This window comes from Oncorhynchus clarkii, chromosome 4 (assembly GCF_045791955.1).
Source record: "Oncorhynchus clarkii lewisi isolate Uvic-CL-2024 chromosome 4, UVic_Ocla_1.0, whole genome shotgun sequence".
Classification (NCBI taxonomy): domain Eukaryota; kingdom Metazoa; phylum Chordata; class Actinopteri; order Salmoniformes; family Salmonidae; genus Oncorhynchus; species Oncorhynchus clarkii.
This window is the reverse complement of record NC_092150.1, coordinates 28,081,553-28,101,416: the sequence shown is the minus strand read 5'-3', so window position 1 is coordinate 28,101,416 and position 19,864 is coordinate 28,081,553. Positions and strand designations below refer to the sequence as shown.

General features: G+C 46.5%; 2 pseudogenes; one reads left to right on the top strand and one right to left on the bottom strand.

The window, feature by feature from the left end:
- Positions 1 to 2,985: 2,985 nt before the first annotated feature.
- LOC139407964 (uncharacterized) lies at positions 2,986 to 16,328 on the bottom strand (annotated as a pseudogene).
- Positions 16,329 to 17,814: 1,486 nt separating this feature from the next.
- LOC139407963 (proteasome subunit beta type-11-like) lies at positions 17,815 to 18,861 on the top strand (annotated as a pseudogene).
- The last annotated feature ends 1,003 nt before the right edge of the window (positions 18,862 to 19,864 follow it).

The window sequence follows — 19,864 nt, the reverse complement described above, 5'->3', positions numbered from 1 at the left end:
CTTTTAACGGGCCTCTGAGACTATCACAGTGCAGGTGCATTTATACGGAGACTTGATTACACACAGGTGGATTGTATTTATCATCATTAGTCATTTAGGTCAACATTGGATCATTCAGAGATCCTCACTGAACTTCTGGAGAGAGTTTGCTGCACTGAAAGTAAAGGGGCTGAATAATTTTGCACGCCCAATTTTTCAGTTTTTGATTTGTTAAAAAAGTTTGAAATATCCAATAAATGTCGTTCCACTTCATGATTGTGTCCCACTTGTTGTTGATTCTTCACAAAAAAATACAGTTTTATATCTTTATGTTTGAAGCCTGAAATGTGGCAAAAGGTCGCAAAGTTCAAGGGGGCCGAATACTTTCGCAAGGCACTGTAGGTGGCTAGCTAGGGGTTACTGTTAGGGGTTACGTTTAGTGTTAGCTAACATGCTAAGTAGTTGCAACGTAGCTAAAAAATTAGGTTTTTTGCCTTAAGTAACCTTCTGTCTTATGTAACCATACCAACTCACACAATTCTTCACTCAAACACAAAGCAAAGCAATCTTTAAAAAATGTATAAAATCAGCCACATATGGCTGAACCAAAACAACCAGCAGACTCATACTATCAGTCACATCAGTCTATTTACTCCCACTTTCAGTTACAATGAGTCAGATATCTCCAAAATATTTTTCTAATTATATTTACAGGTCTTCTACCCAACATAAAGCATATACATTTATTTATAAGTAATCTCATGCCTCAGGTATTTCCTGTGTTGTCATTTCCTATGCTGTGTAAGACATCCATCAGAGCAGATGCTGGAGGATGGTGGCAGGTAGTCTGGTGGGTAGCAGCGGTTGGGCCAGTAATCAAAAGGTTGCTGGATCAAATCCCTGAGATGGCAAAGTACAAGTCTGTCGTTCTTTCCTGAGCAAGATAGTTAACCCACTGATCCCCGGGCGCCAATGACGTGGATGTCGATTAAGGCTGCCTCCCACACCTCTCTGATTCAGAGGGTTTGGGTTAAATGTGGAAGACACATTTCAGTTGTATAATGTGCAGAGAGCACTGAGACAGCCAGGTCAGCTGTCCCCTGCACTCTCTGTCCAACACTCTGTGTTTATTTAACTAGGCAAGTCAGTTAAGAACAAATTCTTATTTACAGTTATGGCCTACCCTGGCACTGGGACAATTGCACACTCGAACCAGGGACTGTAGTGACGTCTCTTGCACTAAGATGCAGTGCCTTACACTGCTGCACCGCTCGGGAGCCATGGAGCATACATAAAATGAATATACATTCTTATAAAAAAAGGTGCTATCTAGAACCTAAAACGGTTCTTCGGCTGTCCCATAGGAGAACCATTTTTGTTTCCATGTATAATCCTTTCCACAGAGGGTTCTACATGGAACTCAAAAGAGTTCTACCTGAAACTAAAAATGATTATCTTATTCTTCTAAGAGTGTAGACCCTGGGCCATTCTAACAGTTCTAGACATGTCTTCTCTTCTAATGGGATCATTCTGATCCTACCGTCCACTTAACTTCTGCTTGAATGACAGGGGATGTCCCTGTCCTGTCCTTTACTGAACGGTCAGCAGTATGTCTACGTTGTCTAGGTGGGATGTCCACTTGGCGACACAGAATCAATTCACCAGTCATGAATAACAATAAATAAATATGTCAGGAGCAGAACGGCACAGTATTCCAGTGGTGGCTAGTGTCTTTTTAAATCGGAGGACGGGCTCATTTTAATGTCTGGAATGAAATAAATGGGACTTTATCAAACATATCAAACACATGGTTTCCAAGTCATTGATACGGTTCCATTGATTCCATTCCAGCCATTAATATGAGTCGTCCTCCCTTCACTAGCCTCCTCTGATGTATTCACCTTAAGGCTTTAGCTATAACACAACTAGTTTGTGACAGATAATCAAGTTAGCCAATAGTACCACCTTGTGGCATAAATATGTAGATAACTCATACATACAGGGTCATAAGAGCTGGAGATGTGATCATTTCACGTGGACATCAAGACGATTCACTATTACATTGATATGTAAGGGATAATCAACGAGGGACTATGCGTTCTATGGAAAATAATGAATGACGTGGAAGGTGTTTCACGACGCGCTAGCGGAGTGGAACTGTCCTCCCAGGAGTGCGTGCTAAGTCCCCTCCTGTACTCCCTGTTCACCCATGACTGCGTGGCCAAACACATCTCCAACACCATCATTAAGTTTGCTGATGACACAACAGTGGTAGGCTTGATCACTGACAACGATGAGACAGCCTAAAGGGAGGAGGTCAGAGACCTGGCAGTGTGGTGCCAGGACAACAACCTCTCCCTCAATGTGAGCAAGACAAAGGAGCTGATCGTGGACTACAGGAAAGGCGGGCCGAACACACCATGACAGTCGTGAAGAGGGCACGACCAAACCTTTCCCCTTCGAGAGACTGAAAATATTTGGCCTGTGTCCCCAGATCCTCAAAATGTTCTAAGCTGCACCTCCAAGAGCATCCTGACCGGTTTCATCACTGCCTGGTATGGTAACTGCTCGACATCCGACTGTAAGGCGCAACAGAGGGTAATGCGTATGGCCCAGTACATCACTGGGGCCAAGCTTCCTGCCATCCAGGACCTATATACTAGGCGGTGTCAGAGGAAGGCCCAAAAAATTGCCAAAGACTCCAGTCACCCAAGTCATAGACTGTTCTCTCTACTACTGCATGGCAAATGGTACTGGAGCGCCAAGTACAGGACCAAAAGGCTCCTTAACAGCTTCTGCCCCCAAGCCATAAGACTGCTGAACAATTAATCAAATGGCCACCCGGACTATTTACATTGACAACCCCCTCGTACTGAAGAGCTCAGTGACTTTCAGCATCGCACCGTCATAGGATGCCACCTTTCCAACAAGTCAGTTCATCAAATTTCTGCCCTGCTAGAGCTTCCACAGTCAACTGTAAGTGCTGTTATTGTGAAGTCTAAACGTCTAGGAGCAACAACGGCTTAGCTGCGAAATGGTAAGCGACACTAGCTCACAGAACGGGACCGCCAAGTGCTGAAGTGCGTAGCGCTTACAAATCGCCTTTTCCTCGGTTGCAACACCCACTACCGAGTTTAATCGGTTTCTGATGATCAATGGGAAATCATCCTCTGCCAAAACCACCAATTTATATATTCCCTGGGGATTCATGAGAAAAATAATGAGTATTGATCTGTACAACTTCTGATGGTTACTTTTACATAAGAGTAATTCTGAATTCTAGAGGCTTGATCATAGCATACAGGAAATGACAGTCACCTGGGAACTGCCTGCAAGGGCTGATCTGTTGTACACTGATATGGCCTGATCAACAGTTCCAAGCATGCTGCTAGATTAGTAGTAGTCTACCATCTTCAGGAAACCTGGAAACAGAGAGATAGCCTGAGTGCCAGTCTGTGCCAACTCCTTGTCACCCCTGGTCATACCAATGACATCAATGGAGTTTGCATGAGCCCAAACAGATATGGGACCAGGCTAACAGAGAGACAGGTGCTTTATGTAAACTAGCTTTTCCACTAGGCTTTGTGATGACATTGTAGTCTGTAAGACAGAAACTCACCAGAGTCATGTGGGGCATAGTTCACTGTGGAATGGTTGTAATACATCCATTGACAGTCATAGCTCTCCTTCATTTCCTGCAATTAACAAAGAGTGGTAACTCAGGTGTAAGTGAAGGTATCATAATGGCTTATGGTCATTCACGTCCCTTTCTGTTAAGGCATTGTATGTCTCAAATGAATGCGTCTCTACATCTGAACTAAATTATTTTAGAATAATATGAGAGATGATACTATGAGAGATGTAACTTTGCATAAGAAAATTGGATTTAAAATGCCAGACTCCTTACCTCACATAGGTAGGCAACATTATTCTGTGCCACAACCAGACCTGTTGCTGCTGCCAGAGCATACCTCACCAGAGCCTCAACCCTTTAGGAAGAATAATCACACACACGCACATACACACACACGAACACACGCACACACCGTAACATCGGTGATTTGATTTGCCAAATCAAATGAATGTGAGTCAAATTGGACGGATGTTCTAGAGTCTATTTTGCTTCTCTCACCAGGGAGCACTGGAGGTAGGCTTGGAGAGCCTCCTTGACCACGTATCCCAGGTAACCATTCTGCTCGCAGATCTGTTTTAGCGTCCTGGAGGACAGAACAGATAATAAATGATACATGAAAAACCTAATTGAACCACTAAGGAGGTTCATCACATATCGAAATCAGCTAAGTATTGTTATTACATTATCATTACATCATTATTACCATGACCTACAATAACCTCAGTGATTAAAGGTTTACTCTGGCATCAACTAACTCGTTACTCATTAGACTCTAAGAAAATGTGAGGGACACTAACTGCTTCATCTGGGGATTCATAAGACATGTGTGCCTCAACAATAAGCAGGGTCATTCTCTCTCTATGCCACACTGTGACATGGCACTTATTCTTAGATATGCAAATACCCAAGACCTGTCCTTGAATTAGCTTGGTGCAGTGGACCAAACAGGAGCTCTCTTCACTCACTGAGAGGATAAAATACTAATATCACAGCCCTCTTTGTGTCCTGGGAGACCCTGTCCAGGTTTCCTGTGGACAGGTACCAGGCTGCCTCCACCGCCCCGACCAAGTGGCCATACAGGGAGGAGTACAGGGAGTACAGGAAACACACTGATTATTAGACCTTTCATAAATCTGTCAAAGGTTTTCAAATTAAAACTCAAGTTGATTTTTTAAATGAGCTGTGGTCCTACCTCATTCTTCTCTGAGTGGTTTGGGTTCTTTCCATTTGAAGTCCCCTACTTGCATAGGACATGATGCTTGCCTAAAGTAATAAGATAGAGTAGTCATACATGGTTGAAGAATCCTCCAGCTCCATGGCACTCTTAGCGTACCACTTAACTGCATTCCTTCCATCCTTAGAGACACCCTTTTCACCCCAGAACATAAGCTTTGCTAGATGTGTCTGCATAAAAGAAGAGTTATGTCATTTTCAAATGTATTCCCTTGGATCTTTCCTAACTTGACGTAGAAGACATTTCTAGCTACTGTAGTCTAGAACTAAAGCTAAATTATGTATAAGTCTTTTGATATACCTGTGATTCAACGTCTCCTCTGTCAGCTTGAAGTTTGAGAAACTGAAAGGCGTCACCTGTCTCATGAGTCAGGCTGTTCAGATGGTCCTCGTTGCTTATACGAATGTGCTGAGTTATAGATTGCTTGGAATGAGAAGAAATGTGTGGTTAACGTTATACTCATCAAACACAGTATAACTAAAATCACTAATTTCTCTCTATAAACTCACCTGTTGCTCCAATACCATCCCTTGGTCAATAGTGGACTGTGCCCCAACATTGGAGTGGTAACCATACCCCATGTCAGTCTTTGTCAATTCCATGTCTGTGTTTGTAGCCCAAATGCATGAGGCCTTAATGGTTGCCTCCCAGTGCACCAATCAGACTGTAAATATGACCCTGAAATACACAGAGGTCATAAAAAGGTCATTCATGGGTCAGGGGTCACACATACAGCTGAGGATAGAGGTGCCATTAGTAGCAATAACAGCAGGTGTGTCACGTTCTGACCTCTATTTCTGTTGTTTTGTATTTATTTAGTATGGTCAGGGCGTGAGTTGGGTGGGCAGTCTATGTTTGTTTTTCTATGTTTTGGGGCATTTCTATGTTTTCGGCCTAGTATGGTTCTCAATCAGAGGCAGGTGTCATTAGTTGTCTCTGATTGAGAATCATACTTAGGTAGCCTGGGTTTCACTGTGTGTTTGTGGGTGATTGTTCCTGTCACTGTGTTTGGTGTCACAGGATAGGACTGTTTTGCGTTTTCACATTTCTTGTTTTTGTTAGTTTGTTCATGTGTAGCGATTTATTAAAACATGAATAACCACCACGCTGCGCTTTGGTCCGCTTCTCTTCCTCCTACAGACGAACGCCCTTACAGAATCACCCACCGCAACAGGACCAAGCGGCGTGGTAACGGGCAACAGCGGCACAAGGAGGAATGGACTTGGGATGATGTGTTGGACGGCAAGGGTTGCTACACATGGGAGGAGATCCTGGCGGGAAAGGATCGCCTTCCATGGGAACAGGTGGAGGCAGCGAGGAGAGCAGAGGCAGCCGGAGAGAGGAGCCGGCGATATGAGGGAACACGGTTGGCAAGGAAGCCCGGGAGTCAGCCCCAAAAATTTCTTGGGGGGGGGCTAACAGGGAGTATGGCTACGCCAGGTAGGAGACCTGAGCCAACTTCCTGTGGTTACCGGGGGGCTAGAGAGACCGGGCAGGCACCGTGTTATGCTGTGGAGCGCACGGTGTCCCCAGTGCGGGTGCACAGCCCGGTGCGGTACATTCCAGCTCCGCGTATCGGCCGGGCTAGAGTGGGCATCGAGCCAAGTGCCATGAAGCCGGCTCTACGCATCTGGTCTCCAGTGCGTCTCCTTGGGCCGGCTTACATGGCACCAGCCTTGCGCACGGTGTCCCCGGTTCGCCTGCATAGCCCAGTGCGGGCTATTCCACCTCGCCGCACTGGCAGGGCGACCGGGACCATTCAACCGGGTAAGGTTGGGCAGGCTCGGTGCTCAAGAGCTCCAGTGCGCCTGCACGGCCCGGTCTATCCATCACCACCTCCACGCACCAGCCCTCCGGTGGCAGCTCCCCGTACCAGGCTGTCTCTCCGGCCCATCCTTGCAGGGGCTCTCTCCTCTCCAGCGCTGCCGGAGTCTCCCGCCTCTCCGGCGCTACCAGAGCCTTCCTCCTCTCCAGCGCTGCCGGAGTCTCCCGCCTGTCCGGCGCCTCTGCCGGAGTCTCCCGCCTGTCCGGCGCCTCTGCCGGAGTCTCCCGCCTGTCCGGCGCCTCTGCCGGAGTCTCCCGCCTGTCCGGCGCCTCTGCCGGAGTCTCCCGCCTGTCCGGCGCCTCTGCCGGAGTCTCCCGCCTGTCCGGCGCCTCTGCCGGAGCCTCCCGCCTGTCCGGCGCCTCTGCCGGAGCCTCCCGCCTGTCCGGCGCCGCTGCCGGAGCCTCCCGCCTGTCCGGCGCCGCTGCCGGAGCCTCCCGCCTGTCCGGCGCCGCTGCCGGAGCCTCCCGCCTGTCCGGCGCCGCTGCCGGAGCCTCCCGCCTGTCCGGCGCCGCTGCCGGAGCCTCCCGCCTGTCCGGCGCCGCTGCCGGAGCCTCCCGCCTGTCCGGCGCCGCTGCCGGAGCCTCCCGCCTGTCCGGCGCCGCTGCCGGAGTCTCCCGCCTCTCCGGCGCTACCAGGGCCTTCCTCTTCTCCAGCGTTGCCGGAGCTTCCCGTCTGCCCAGCGCCAGCTGAGCTTCCCGTCTGCCCAGCGCCAGCTGAGCTTCCCGTCTGCCCAGCACCAGCTGAGCCTCCCGTCTGCCCGGCGCCGCCAACGCCGCCCGTCTGCCCAGCGCCGCCAACGCCGCCCGTCTGCCCAGCGCCGCCAGTGCCGCCCGTCTGCCAGGAGCCGCCAGTGCCGCCCGTCTGCCAGGAGCCGCCAGTGCCGCCCGTCTGCCAGGAGCCGCCAGTGCCGCCCGTCTGCCAGGGGCCGCCAGTGCCGCCCGTCAGCCAGGGGCCGCCAGTGCCGCCAGTCAGCCAGGGGCCGCCAGTGCCGCCAGTCAGCCAGGGGCCGCCAGTGCCGCCAGTCAGCCAGGGGCCGCCAGTGCCGCCAGTCAGCCAGGGGCCGCCAGTGCCGCCAGTCAGCCAGGGGCCGCCAGTGCCGCCAGTCAGCCAGGGGCCGCCAGTGCCGCCAGTAAGCCAGGGGCCGCCAGTGCAGCTGCCCCCTGCCAGTGCAGCTGCCCCTCTGTCCAGAGCAGCTGCCGCCCCTCTGTCCCGAGCGGCTGCCGCCCCTCTGTCCCGAGCGGCTGCCCCTCTGTCCCGAGCAGCTGCCCCTCTGTCCCGAGCAGCTGCCCCTCTGTCCCGAGCAGCTGCCCCTCTGTCCCGAGCTGCTATCGCCCCTCTGTCCCGAGCTGCTATCGCCCCTCTGTCCCGAGCTGCTATCGCCCCTCTGTCCCGAGCAGCTGCTTCACCTCTGTCCCGAGCTGCCCCTCTGTCCCGAGCAGCCCCTCTGTCCAGTGGGGTCATTGAGAGGGGTGGTCATGGTGAGTAAGCCAGGGAGGCGGACAATAAGGCGGACTAAGACAATGGTGAAGTGGGGTCCGCGTCCCGCGCCAGAGCCGCCACCGCGGACAGACGCCCACCCAGACCCTCCCCTATAGGTCAAGGTTTTGCGGCCGGAGTCCGCACCTTTGGGGGGGGGTACTGTCACGTTCTGACCTCTATTTCTGTTGTTTTGTATTTATTTAGTATGGTCAGGGCGTGAGTTGGGTGGGCAGTCTATGTTTGTTTTTCTATGTTTTGGGGCATTTCTATGTTTTCGGCCTAGTATGGTTCTCAATCAGAGGCAGGTGTCATTAGTTGTCTCTGATTGAGAATCATACTTAGGTAGCCTGGGTTTCACTGTGTGTTTGTGGGTGATTGTTCCTGTCACTGTGTTTGGTGTCACAGGATAGGACTGTTTTGCGTTTTCACATTTCTTGTTTTTGTTAGTTTGTTCATGTGTAGCGATTTATTAAAACATGAATAACCACCACGCTGCGCTTTGGTCCGCTTCTCTTCCTCCTACAGACGAACGCCCTTACAAGGTGACTGTTGTGCGGTCATTACCTGCCTAGTAGCCTAGTGGTTAGAGAGTTGGACTAGTAACCGTAAAGGTTGTAAGTTCAAATCCCTGAGCTGACAAGGTACAAATCTGTCATTCTGACCCTGAACAGGCAGTTAACCTGCTGGTCCTAGGCTGTCATTGAAAATAAGAATTTGTTCGTAACTGACTTGCCTAGTTAAATAAAGGTAAAAAAAGTGGTGGTGGTAGCCAAAACAGGAGGGCGTCTGGCTCAAATAACTTAGTTATTTGTCTGTTGTGACAGTAGGCTATTGCAAACCTAAGCACGACACAAACAGGTTGGCTAGCAATTTCATGTAATTTCTTCAGGAGGGGAGTTACATACAGCTATTTAGGCAAGCTATACAGTATGTAGCCTACACAGCATAACAAACAAGCAAGACACGGATAGGAAAACAATAGCGATTGAATGTTCTTTTTTCAATATCATTGCAAACATTGGCTAAACTGGAGGCAGACTCTTGGCTATATGACAGCATAACTATAAAGATGACATCATCACACAAAACACCATTTTTTTTGCCCCAATGCAATGTGTAGACTTCATTTTTTTTGTGTGTGCTACGGCAATATCCGTTACAACAGACAGAGAAGGTTGAAGCCTTCATATATATTTTTGGAAGGTTCTTTCAAATCGCAGCTGTTCATAAATATGAGGCAGAGACATGAGGCCATATCATCATATCGATGAAATTGGTTGAGGGTTCAGAAGATGGTGAGTAAAGAGAGAAATGTGAATGTGTGTAAATAACACAGAACGTGATTTGGATCCTTAGATTGGAGAAATAAGTATCCAGAGGGGTGTGGCGGGGTGAAAACTCTGTTTTCGTAACCTCAGCCTAATTCATTATAAGTGGCAGCAGTAACTGTGTGGTGTAGATACTGTACATGAAACCCCCAAAATTGGAGATGCAGTCAAACTACCTGCAGGTTATGTAGGTTTGAGTAAGGCACCTGCATGAAATGGGCAGCCTATAGGGAATATACCTGTGGTGAAGTCATCTTGCTAGGTCAAATCAAATCACGTTTTATTTGTCACATGCGCTGAATACAACGGTTGAGGAGGGGACGACGACAATGCAAATAGTCTGGGTAGCCATTGATTAGCTGTTCAGGTTAGAGAGTGGCTTGGGGGTACAAGCTGTTAAGAAGCCTTTTGGACCTAAACTTGGCATTCCGGTACTGCTTGCCGTGCGGTAGCAGAGAGAACAGTCTATGACTAGGGTGGCTGGAGTCTTTGACAATTTTTATGGCCTTCCTCTGACACCGCCTGGTATAGAGGTCCTGGACGGCAGGAAACTTGGTCCCAGTGATGTACTGGGCTGTACTCATTATCCTCTGTAGTGCCTTGTGGTTGGAGGCCGAGCAGTTGCCGTACCAGGCAGTGATGCAACCAGTCAGGATGCTCTCGATGTTGCAGCTGTAGAACCTTTTGAGGATCTGAGGACCCGTGCCAAATCTCTTCAGTCTCCTGAGGGGGAATAGGCTTTGTCATGCCCTCTTCACGACTGTCTTGGTGTGTTTGGACCATGATAGTTCGTTGGTGATGTGGACACTAAGGATCTTGATGCTCTCAACCTGATCAACTACAGTCCCGTCGATTAGAATGGGGGCGTGCTCAGTCCTCCTTTTCCTGTAGTCCACAAAAGTCTCCTTTGTCTTGATTACATTGAGGGAGAGGTTGTTATCCTGGCACCACATGACCAGGGCTCTGACCTCCCCCCTATAGGCTGTCTCATCATTGTCGGTGATTAGGCCTACCACTGTTGTGTCGTCGGCAAACTTAATGATGGTGTTTGAGTCGTGCCTGGCCATGCAGTCATGGGTGAACAGGGAATACAGAAGGGGAGTGAGCACACACCCCTGAGGGGCCCTCGTGTTGAGGATCAAGCTGGCAGATGTGTTGTAACCTACCCTTACCACCTGCGGGCAGCTGGCCAGGAAGTCCAGGATCCAGTTGCAGAGGGAGATGTTTAGTCCCAGGGTCCTTAGCTTAGTGATGAGCTTTGAGGGCACTATGGTGCTGAACGTTGAGCTGTAGTCAATGAACAGCATTCTCACGTAGGTGTTCCTTTTGTCCAGGTGGGAAAGGGCAGTGTGGAGTGCAATAGAGATTGCATCATCTGTGGATCTGTTGGGGTGGTATGCAAATTGGAGTGGGTCTATGGTATCTGGGAGGATGTTGTTGATGTGAGCCATGGCCAGCCTTTCAAAGCACTTCTTGGCTACCGACACAGGTTACCTTCACTCCTTGGGCACAGGGACTATGGTGGTCTTCTTGAAACATTTAGGTATTACAGACTCAGTCAGGTAGAGGTTGAAAATGTCAGTGAAGACACTTGCCAGCGGCTTTGTGAACGTTGACCTATTTAAATCAAATCACATGTATTTATTTCATTTGATTTAAACAGGTCAACATTCACAAAGCCGCGGGGCCAGATGGATTACCAGAATGTGTACTCAAAGCATGAGCGGACCAACTGGCAAGTGTCTTCACATCAGCTATCGAGAGAGTTATCACCCAGTCATCCAATACAGCTGGTGCTCTCGTGCATGCTTCAGTGTTGCTTGCCTCGAAGCGAACATAAAAGGCATTTAGCTCGTGTGGTAGGCTCGCATCACTGGGCAGCTCGCGTTTGGGTTTCCCTTTGTAGTCTGTAATAGTTTTCAAGCCCTGTCACATCCGACGAGCATCAGAGCCGGTGTAGTAGGATTCAATCTTAATCCTGTATTTACGCTTTGCTTGTTTGATGGTTCATCGGAGGGCATAGCAGGATTTCTTATAAGCATCCAGATTAGTGTCCCACGCCTTGAATGTGGAAGATCTAGCGTTTAGCTCGATGCGGATGTTGCCTGTAATCCTTGGATTCTGGTTGGGATATGTACGTATGGTCACTGTGGGGATGACGTTGTCGATGCACTTATTGAAGAAGCCGATGACTGAGGTGGTATACTCCTCATTGCCATTGGATGAATCCCAGAACATATTCCAGTCTGTGTTTGCAAAACAGTCCTGTAGCATGGCATCCGAGTCATCTGACCACTTCCGTATTGAGCGTGTCACTGGTACTTCCTGCTTCAGTTTTTGCTTGTAAGCAGGAATCAGGAGGATAGAATTATGGTGAGATTTGCCAAATGGAGGGCGGGGGAGTAAAGGTGGTCTAGAGTCTCTGAGTGTGGAGTAAAGGTGGTATCAATATTTTTTTCCCTCTGTTTGCACAAGTGACATGCTGGTAAAAATGTGGTAAAACTGATTTAAGTTTGCCTGCATTAAAGTCCCCGGCCACTGGGAGCGCCTCTTCTGGATGAGCATTTTCTTGTTTACTTATGGCCTTATAGAGTTGGTTGAGTGCGGTCTTAGTGCCAGCATCGGTCTGTGGTGGTAAATAGATGGCTACGAATAATATAGATGAGAGCTCTCTTGGTAGATAGTGTGGTCTACAGCTTATCATAAAGTACTCTACCTCATGCGAGCAATACCTCGAGACTTCTTTAATATTAGACATCGCGCACCAGCTGTTATTGACAAAAAGATACACACACCCAGCCCTCATCTTACCAGACGTAGCTTCTTCTCTGTTCACCGATGCATGGAAAAATCCCGCCAGCGCTGTATTATCCATATCGTCGTTCAGCCACGACTCGGTGAAACATAAGATATTACAGTTTTTAATGTCCCGTTGGTAGGGTAATGGTAATCGTAGGTCATCAATTTTATTTTCCAATGATTGCATGTTAGCAAGTAGAACAGATGGCAGTGGGAGTTTACTCGCTCACCTACGGATTCTCCGAAGGCAGCCCAACCTGCGTCCTCTTTTCCTCCGTCTATTCTTCACGTAAATGACGTGGATCTGGGCCTGTTCCCGGGAAGCAGTATATCCTTCTCGTCAGACTTGTTAAAGGAAAGAGCTTCTTCCAGTTCGTGGTGAGTAAATCGCTGTTCTGATGTCCAGAAGTATTTTCGGTCATAAGAGACGGTAGCAGCAACATTATGTACAAAATAAGTTCAAAAATAAGGTACAACAATGCAAAGAAACGAACAAAATAGCATAGTTGGTTAGGAGCACATACATCCTGTATGTTGTTGCTGTAGTGTCCCTTGTGGGATTAATAAAGTGTATTCAATTCAATTGTATGGTACCTTAGAGCCTTGTATGGAGAAGTCTAGTCAGATTCATGTCCAGAGAGTCAGAGATGTGTGGGCTCTGAATGCCTGATCTCCCCCCAGACACCACACACACCTGAATTAGGATCTCTCCTAAACAGCAGACATGATGACATGTCCTTTATTAAATCATAAGACATAATGTACATCTCCCATAATGCACGTTGATATCCAATCATACCACGACCTATCGCACAAGGACAGCTTCATCACATTCACAGCCTAGCATAGCATCACAAGTATGAAGTGAGAGCAAAACTCTGACAAATACACAGTGACATCCTATCTGGTGAATCCACAACAAGCTGTCATGCTATGCCTCGCCTGGTTAGTGAGCTGCATCAGAGGAGTGTCATATTTACTGTTCTGATCAACGTGATGGAGGATCTTTTTGTCACACCACTGCACCAGATAGACCCACATAGACACTGTTACCCTGGGGACAAGGAGATTAATGAGATCTTTCACATTCCATTTCCTGTGTCACTGTTGTTCCATGGCTGCCTCAGGGAGGAGATTGAATGGATTTGTGTCATTGTAAACTGTGATTACATCTTAGATTATGCATCCATCCTTAAGCATCCATAAAACACACCCACCCACTGGTATCATCTTCTACATATGTTTTTTTGCTGATCTTTCAAAAAGTCTTTGAAAGCATGTAGACAATAAAGTACACTTCAATGTGTACATTTTAGTCATTTAGCAGATGCTCTTATCCAGAGTGATTGGTAAAGAAGATGACTCTGACAGACATGACAGCTCTGCTTCTAGCAACTTTGCAGTATCCATTTTTTTTGTGTTTTTTTTTTTTACACGCATTTCGCTACACCCTCAGTAACATCTGCTAAATATGTGTATGCGACCAATTAATTATGATTTGATTTATAATTAGTCCATTCACCTTAAGTTAGCTAGGTGGGACAACCACATATCACAGTCATAGTAAGTACATTTCTCCTAAATAAAGTAGCTATCAGCAAAATAAGAGCTAGTAAGGGGAGAAAGGGTCAAATGGGTGTTAGTTTATGAAAGACTTTTTCTTTTTTTAACTGTGTGAAAACTGATCTGTTAAGTGAAATCAAAAATGTAAGTGAAATGAGGTGTCAGTCTTGAAAAGAGACACAGATCTTAGCCTACTGTAACTGACCTAAGGAGGTTAATTGGAGTCAGAAACTTTGGATGGCAGATGCCATCATTTTCAAAGTGCTAATTCACCCAACTTTTTTAGTTGAACTTTAAATGAACCCACTGTGTAAGAGGCCACAAAACTGTATAATTAATTTAGCATTATACCGGTTATAACTATTCATGTTGTTGTGACTCATTCTAGGTGACATTGTCATTACACAAGCAGAGAGCTTGTTGTCCACAAGATTATCCAAATGATCAGCTGCCATGACAATGTAAGGAAGTTTGTCATAAATGTAAATAAAATATACAATTTAGAGTGAAGTCAGATCCAAACCTGTGTCACGACTTCCGCCGAAGTCGGTCCCTCTCCTTGTTCGGGCGGCGTTCAGCGGTCGACATCACCGGCCTTCTAGCCATCACTGATAAAATGAACATGGAAAGGTAGTGGCATGGGAGTGGTTCTGAAACAGGAGAAACAGGTAATGAATGCACTATACACAATACAACAACTTATAGCACAAGTAGAGAAACGTTTTTTTAACAAGGGAAGGACTGTATGAAAATGTACATACTACCGGCACATATTCCAACACAGCTATAAACAAAGGCAGCATACAACAATAGTAAGAACAAACTACGAAGGACAATATACAAATGGCACACAAATCACTTTGTGCACGCACAAGTTCAGAGATACCAGTCCAGCTGTTGTTGTGCAGAATAGAGATAAGCTTGCTGCTCTCTCTGTGACTGCTTGAAGGAGACAGAAAGATAACTGCCTTTGATTGGCTGATCCCACTGTGTGATTAGGCCCCTGGCAACCATGACCTCCTAGCAAACAATCGGTTTGGTTAGGACCAGAGGTGTGAAGGGCCAGTTTACGACCTTTAGCCTAGCCTGTTTTGCTCCAGAGGGGGTGGGGAGCCTACTGCGGGAGTTAGAAAGTTGCAGAGTTTGTGTCCCTTAGAGTGGGCTGTGAGATGGTGTGATGAGAGCCTCTGGTAGGAAATTCATAACACATGGGAACCTTAAACTGTTCAAAGTACAAGTGACAGCCAGGTGAGTTTAATTGAAACACACATATACAAAAACATGATTGGTTGATTTAGACATGACCGGACTCATGTGGGCAAAGGCGGACTCTGCCTCTGGTCAGCTGCCACCTCAGATCAGCCATCCACGAGGGACACCCAGGGTAAGTCTGGCTGGACTCTTAGAGGGCGGTACTGCCTGGAGCACCTTGAATGACCTCACCAGGGACCCATGGTATGTGCTGTTGGTCCCAATGCCTTTGTCTCTATTGCCTTGGTCAAGGTGGTCCAACCAGGCTCCTCAAACCATCACATTACGGACGTCCAATGTGTGCCTGATGAAGAAGTCCTCTCTGTAGGCCATGTCTGGAGGGAATGTGAGCTTCTGAATGTGTTCCATCTCATCTTGAAGACCCGGACTCCTGTCTTGGTTTGTGTGGAGACCACCACCTCCACTTCCACCTCATAGGCCCTGGAGCACTGGTACCTAACTCGGACCACTGAGCCATCTGTCATGTCTGGGGCCTAGTCAAACTGTATGGAATCATCATGTAGCACTGTACTCTCTCCAGCTGGGGGTGAGGACATAGACGTGGTGTGGGATGAAGACTCACATAGTGACTGGGAGTATGTCCATCATATGCTCGCTTGGTGTTCAGAAGGCCTCTCCTTGAATGGTCTGTCATAACAAACTATAATGCATGGGTATGATCCTTTATCAAATCAAGAGAAATAATGAGTAAAGCCTCAGGACTTTTCCTCACTTAGTATAACTTGTTTGTAAGATTCATTCTGAGATGCCTCTGGCACTAGTGACTAGCAGTGTGTGGCTGGAATATAATCTATTTTGTTAGAATTTTTAACACTGGTAAGACGTATATGCATTCAGATTTAAATTGATGAACAGTGCCAGAAGCATAGTGGGCCTAGTATGGTATCTACATATTAAACATCATATGTTGAACAAATATCATATTTTAAACGAGTGACACTTAATAATCAGGAGCTTAATGTGACATTTGTGGATATACTGTAAGTTGTGAGGAAAATAAAGTGGTTTGTGGCGGTAGCCTGTAAGCATAATGATAGGAATAGCTGTAATACACACACTAGCCAAATATTTACACACGTTTGCAACTAATTTAAATAGACTACCCAGAAATTGTTTGCATTCTTCAAGTCAATCATTTGTATTTCTTACCAGCAAGAACAAAATTACAACAGTGATAGCATATCCACAAGGGTTACAAGTTTTAAAAATGTTCATTTTCAAGAGTGCACTTCATGCAATTTTTGACATTCTGTCTTCCCGAATTTGTTCCAGGACTGAATCGAATGTTATTAAATTCACAATCAATTCGGGGTTAGAATTCATTGAACTTAAAATAATGTGATTTTTTTTGGGTCCAAATGCAGCTGTCTGTTGCCTTGTCTCTACTCATCAGTTCAGTGAGACAGGTGGAGTTATACGGTGCCACCTGTTCTGCAAGTCTATTGTAGTATATGCAGTGCCAGGTAGGCTACCTGACTTTTACTTTTGCAGAGAACACCTGGGCAGAGAGCAACATTTGCATATTTATAGAATTAATCATAGAAATAAAAATGAAAAGAATGGGCTTGGAAGCTCTAACCCTGGCAATTTGACTGGTACACTCATGGGCAAACTCACAATGGCTGTCTGGCATTGTGATGAAACAATACAATCAATTTTCTATCAACTAATGCTGGATTGCCATGGTAATGTAGAAAGTGAATTCAAATTATGCGAACTGATGGGACTCATGCAATGGAATGTATTTTTTATAATGTCAGTTGAGTTGACTCCAAAAATCCCAGCACAGATTGAAAGGTACACTTCCTGCTTTTACTTTGACTTTTATCTTTGTGGTCATTCTTCGTGTAAATAAATATATGTTTCGAAGTCAATCTTGGTGCCAATAATTGTTTCAATTACACCAGATGTATGTCCTTGAACCGACTACTTTAAAATCGCACACAGAAGAGGTTACAAGGATAATTTAGTTGCTAATGGCAGCCTGAAGAACAGTGTTGGCCTTCAACTTCAGCTACTCAATGAGAGGGGGCAGCACTGATCTAGCCTGCAACTAAATTTTCCTAATAACTTCTTCTGTGTGCCATTTTAAAATAATCAGTTCAAGGACATACATTTGCTGTAATATAAGCAATTATTGCTACCATGATTGTCTTAAAAAATATACAATTATTTACATGAAGATTGAACACGAATATTGCCATTTTTCCATTCACTGTCACGGGGATCCTGTTTTCTGCAAACAATGCCTGCAGTACCGCGGTCATTCTTGAACTTCATGGCTTCAATGACGGGGCAGTCGTTCTCCCCTGGAAGTCACCTCATTGAAGTTGAAATTTCAAATGGTTAAAGTAAGGGGGTTTGGTAAGGGTTAGGGTAAAGTTAAGGGTTTAGGCAAGGGAATTTCCCAAGGATTCCGGATAGCACTAACCCAGCAAATTTAAATTCAGGATGAGTCATCAGGCACATAGTCTGCCTCTGTACACAGGCCAATGTGCAGCCTACTTTTTAAACACAGGTGTGCATGTTTATGGCTCATCAATAGGGAGATAGACTGAACTACAGACACAATCTAATTTCATAAATCTAAATCAACACAAGTACAATCAGCATACCAATATGATTTATGAGACAGGTATCATGTTCAGGCACAGTTTTTGATGACTGACGTGGTTTACTCCATATTTAATGCATCCCGGTAATGAGGTAACGTAATGCTATTGATGTCGCGCTACTTGTTAAGACAGTATAACTGAGGGATCATTTACTATGTAAAAAATATACTTTTTATTACATTTAAATCGGTGCATCCCCACTCTCAGAGACAAACAGACCTTGACTGACTCTCAAATACTAAAAACATTAGAATCAATAATTGACATTGGAGAGGAAATAAATCATCAATAAATAAGTTATTTACATATTAACAGACCCATTTTTTTCACTGGCATTACAGGATCTGTATGGTTTCAAGGACTCTTTTCTTGCCTCCAGATGAAATTTTTCAGCTTCACTTCGAAAAGACCAGGAAAACACCTTCTTGCATTTTGGGAAGAGAACCAGAGATACAACAAGCAGTGACTTGTTGTGGAGCTACAGTTGAAGCCCACTGCATCTTTGTATTGATACCTCAGTGAAAGCCCCATACAGTTTGCCCAAATCAACCCAAACATTGCACAAAACCCCATCACGTCTGCCGACTGTGCCCTCTGGAGAAGGATTCTGACTCTGGAACTCCGGCTCTACCAGCTTCGCTATGCCAGGAGACTGTGCATAGAGGGTGCTGCCAAGCTGCTAACCCACATGATGCACCCGTTAAGGGCACTGAGCTGTGTGTGGCGGCCACTCTGTGTGGCTGTGATGGAAGAGAGGTGGATGGGTCAGGAGAAAAGATCAATGATGGGGAGTGAAACAGATGATAAGGCAAAGACAGCTGCAAGTGAACCAATCTCTCAAGCAGAGGGAGAGGATAAGAGGCAGTGCCTCTCACCAGCCATGAGTGGGCAGCACTGTTCAAGTTTCACATTATTTATGTTAAGTGCACAAGTACAGTGAAATGTCTGCTGGAGGTAGAAGTAGGCAGGTGCTCTCTGGCCCAAGCCTGTAATATGTCTGCAGTGACGGGACACGGCTGCAGGGAAAGCTGTTCTCTGTGGGTTCCAGTTCACCCTATGCCTACTGTGTGCAGGATGGAGGGTTGCGGTGGAGGAACTCCTCTCACTGGCCAGGGAGGCTGCGCCACACATAGAGACGTGTGGAGTATTACAGAGAGAAGGAGAGAGAAGGAGGGAAGGTAAGAACAGAGGAGGGACAGAGAGGGGGAAAGGGATGAGGAGATCGGTAGTTAGGGTAATAAAGAAGGCTAGTGTGAGGAGAGAGAATCTTAGCAGAAGAAAGAAAATAAGAAATGTATATGAGCCAATAATTGCAGCCTTTTAGAGTATTACTGAAATGAAATGTTAGACTACATTAATGTTCATCATTTTTATAAACATCAGAGGTCATGTTTTAATTTACTTTAAAAACCTTTTGGACCCGCTTGAAAGTATAATAACAACATTATTCACAATATGTAACCTAGGAAATCACTTTTTAGACTTTAGATTAGCTAGAAGCACTTGATTTAGAGTACTTGATTTTATCAGTCTCGGAGAACTGTGACAGAGTTAAGAAAATATTTTATTCCTGATAAGTAATTTTTCTGAGAAGTCATTGATGAATGCAAGATGTCCTTGGACTGCAGAAAGAAGGTTGGGCCACAAGCACAACCTGGTCCTCAGATGTCCTTGGACTGCAGAAATCAAGTTGGGCCGCAACCTGGTCCTCAGATGTCCCTGGACTGCAGAGCAGAAGTTGGGCCACATCCTGGTCCTAAACTTGCGTCTGCCCCCTTCCCCCTCATCAATGAGACAAACATGGGGAGTCTGCGGTAAAGCTGAAGGATTTCCCTTGGGTCGGCTCAGGTTGCATGAGGATGAGCAGGCCGTCTCCATATCATAACACATGGTGGAGGCTTGGCACTTGTCTTTGGGCCCTGTCATAGAGGAAAACATGGGAAATCTGTGGTAAGGCTCATAGAGGTTGTCAAGGAAGCTCACCTCTGGGGTTGGCTCATCTCCCTTGTCCATATCTCTCCGCATGCTGGAGGCTCAGCGCTGGCGGTGGGGTGAAGGAGGCGCTATCTGCCAAGGGAAGTAAGTCCAGGACGTCTCTGCTGGGTACGCCGGCTCATCAAAGGACATCCATGGTTC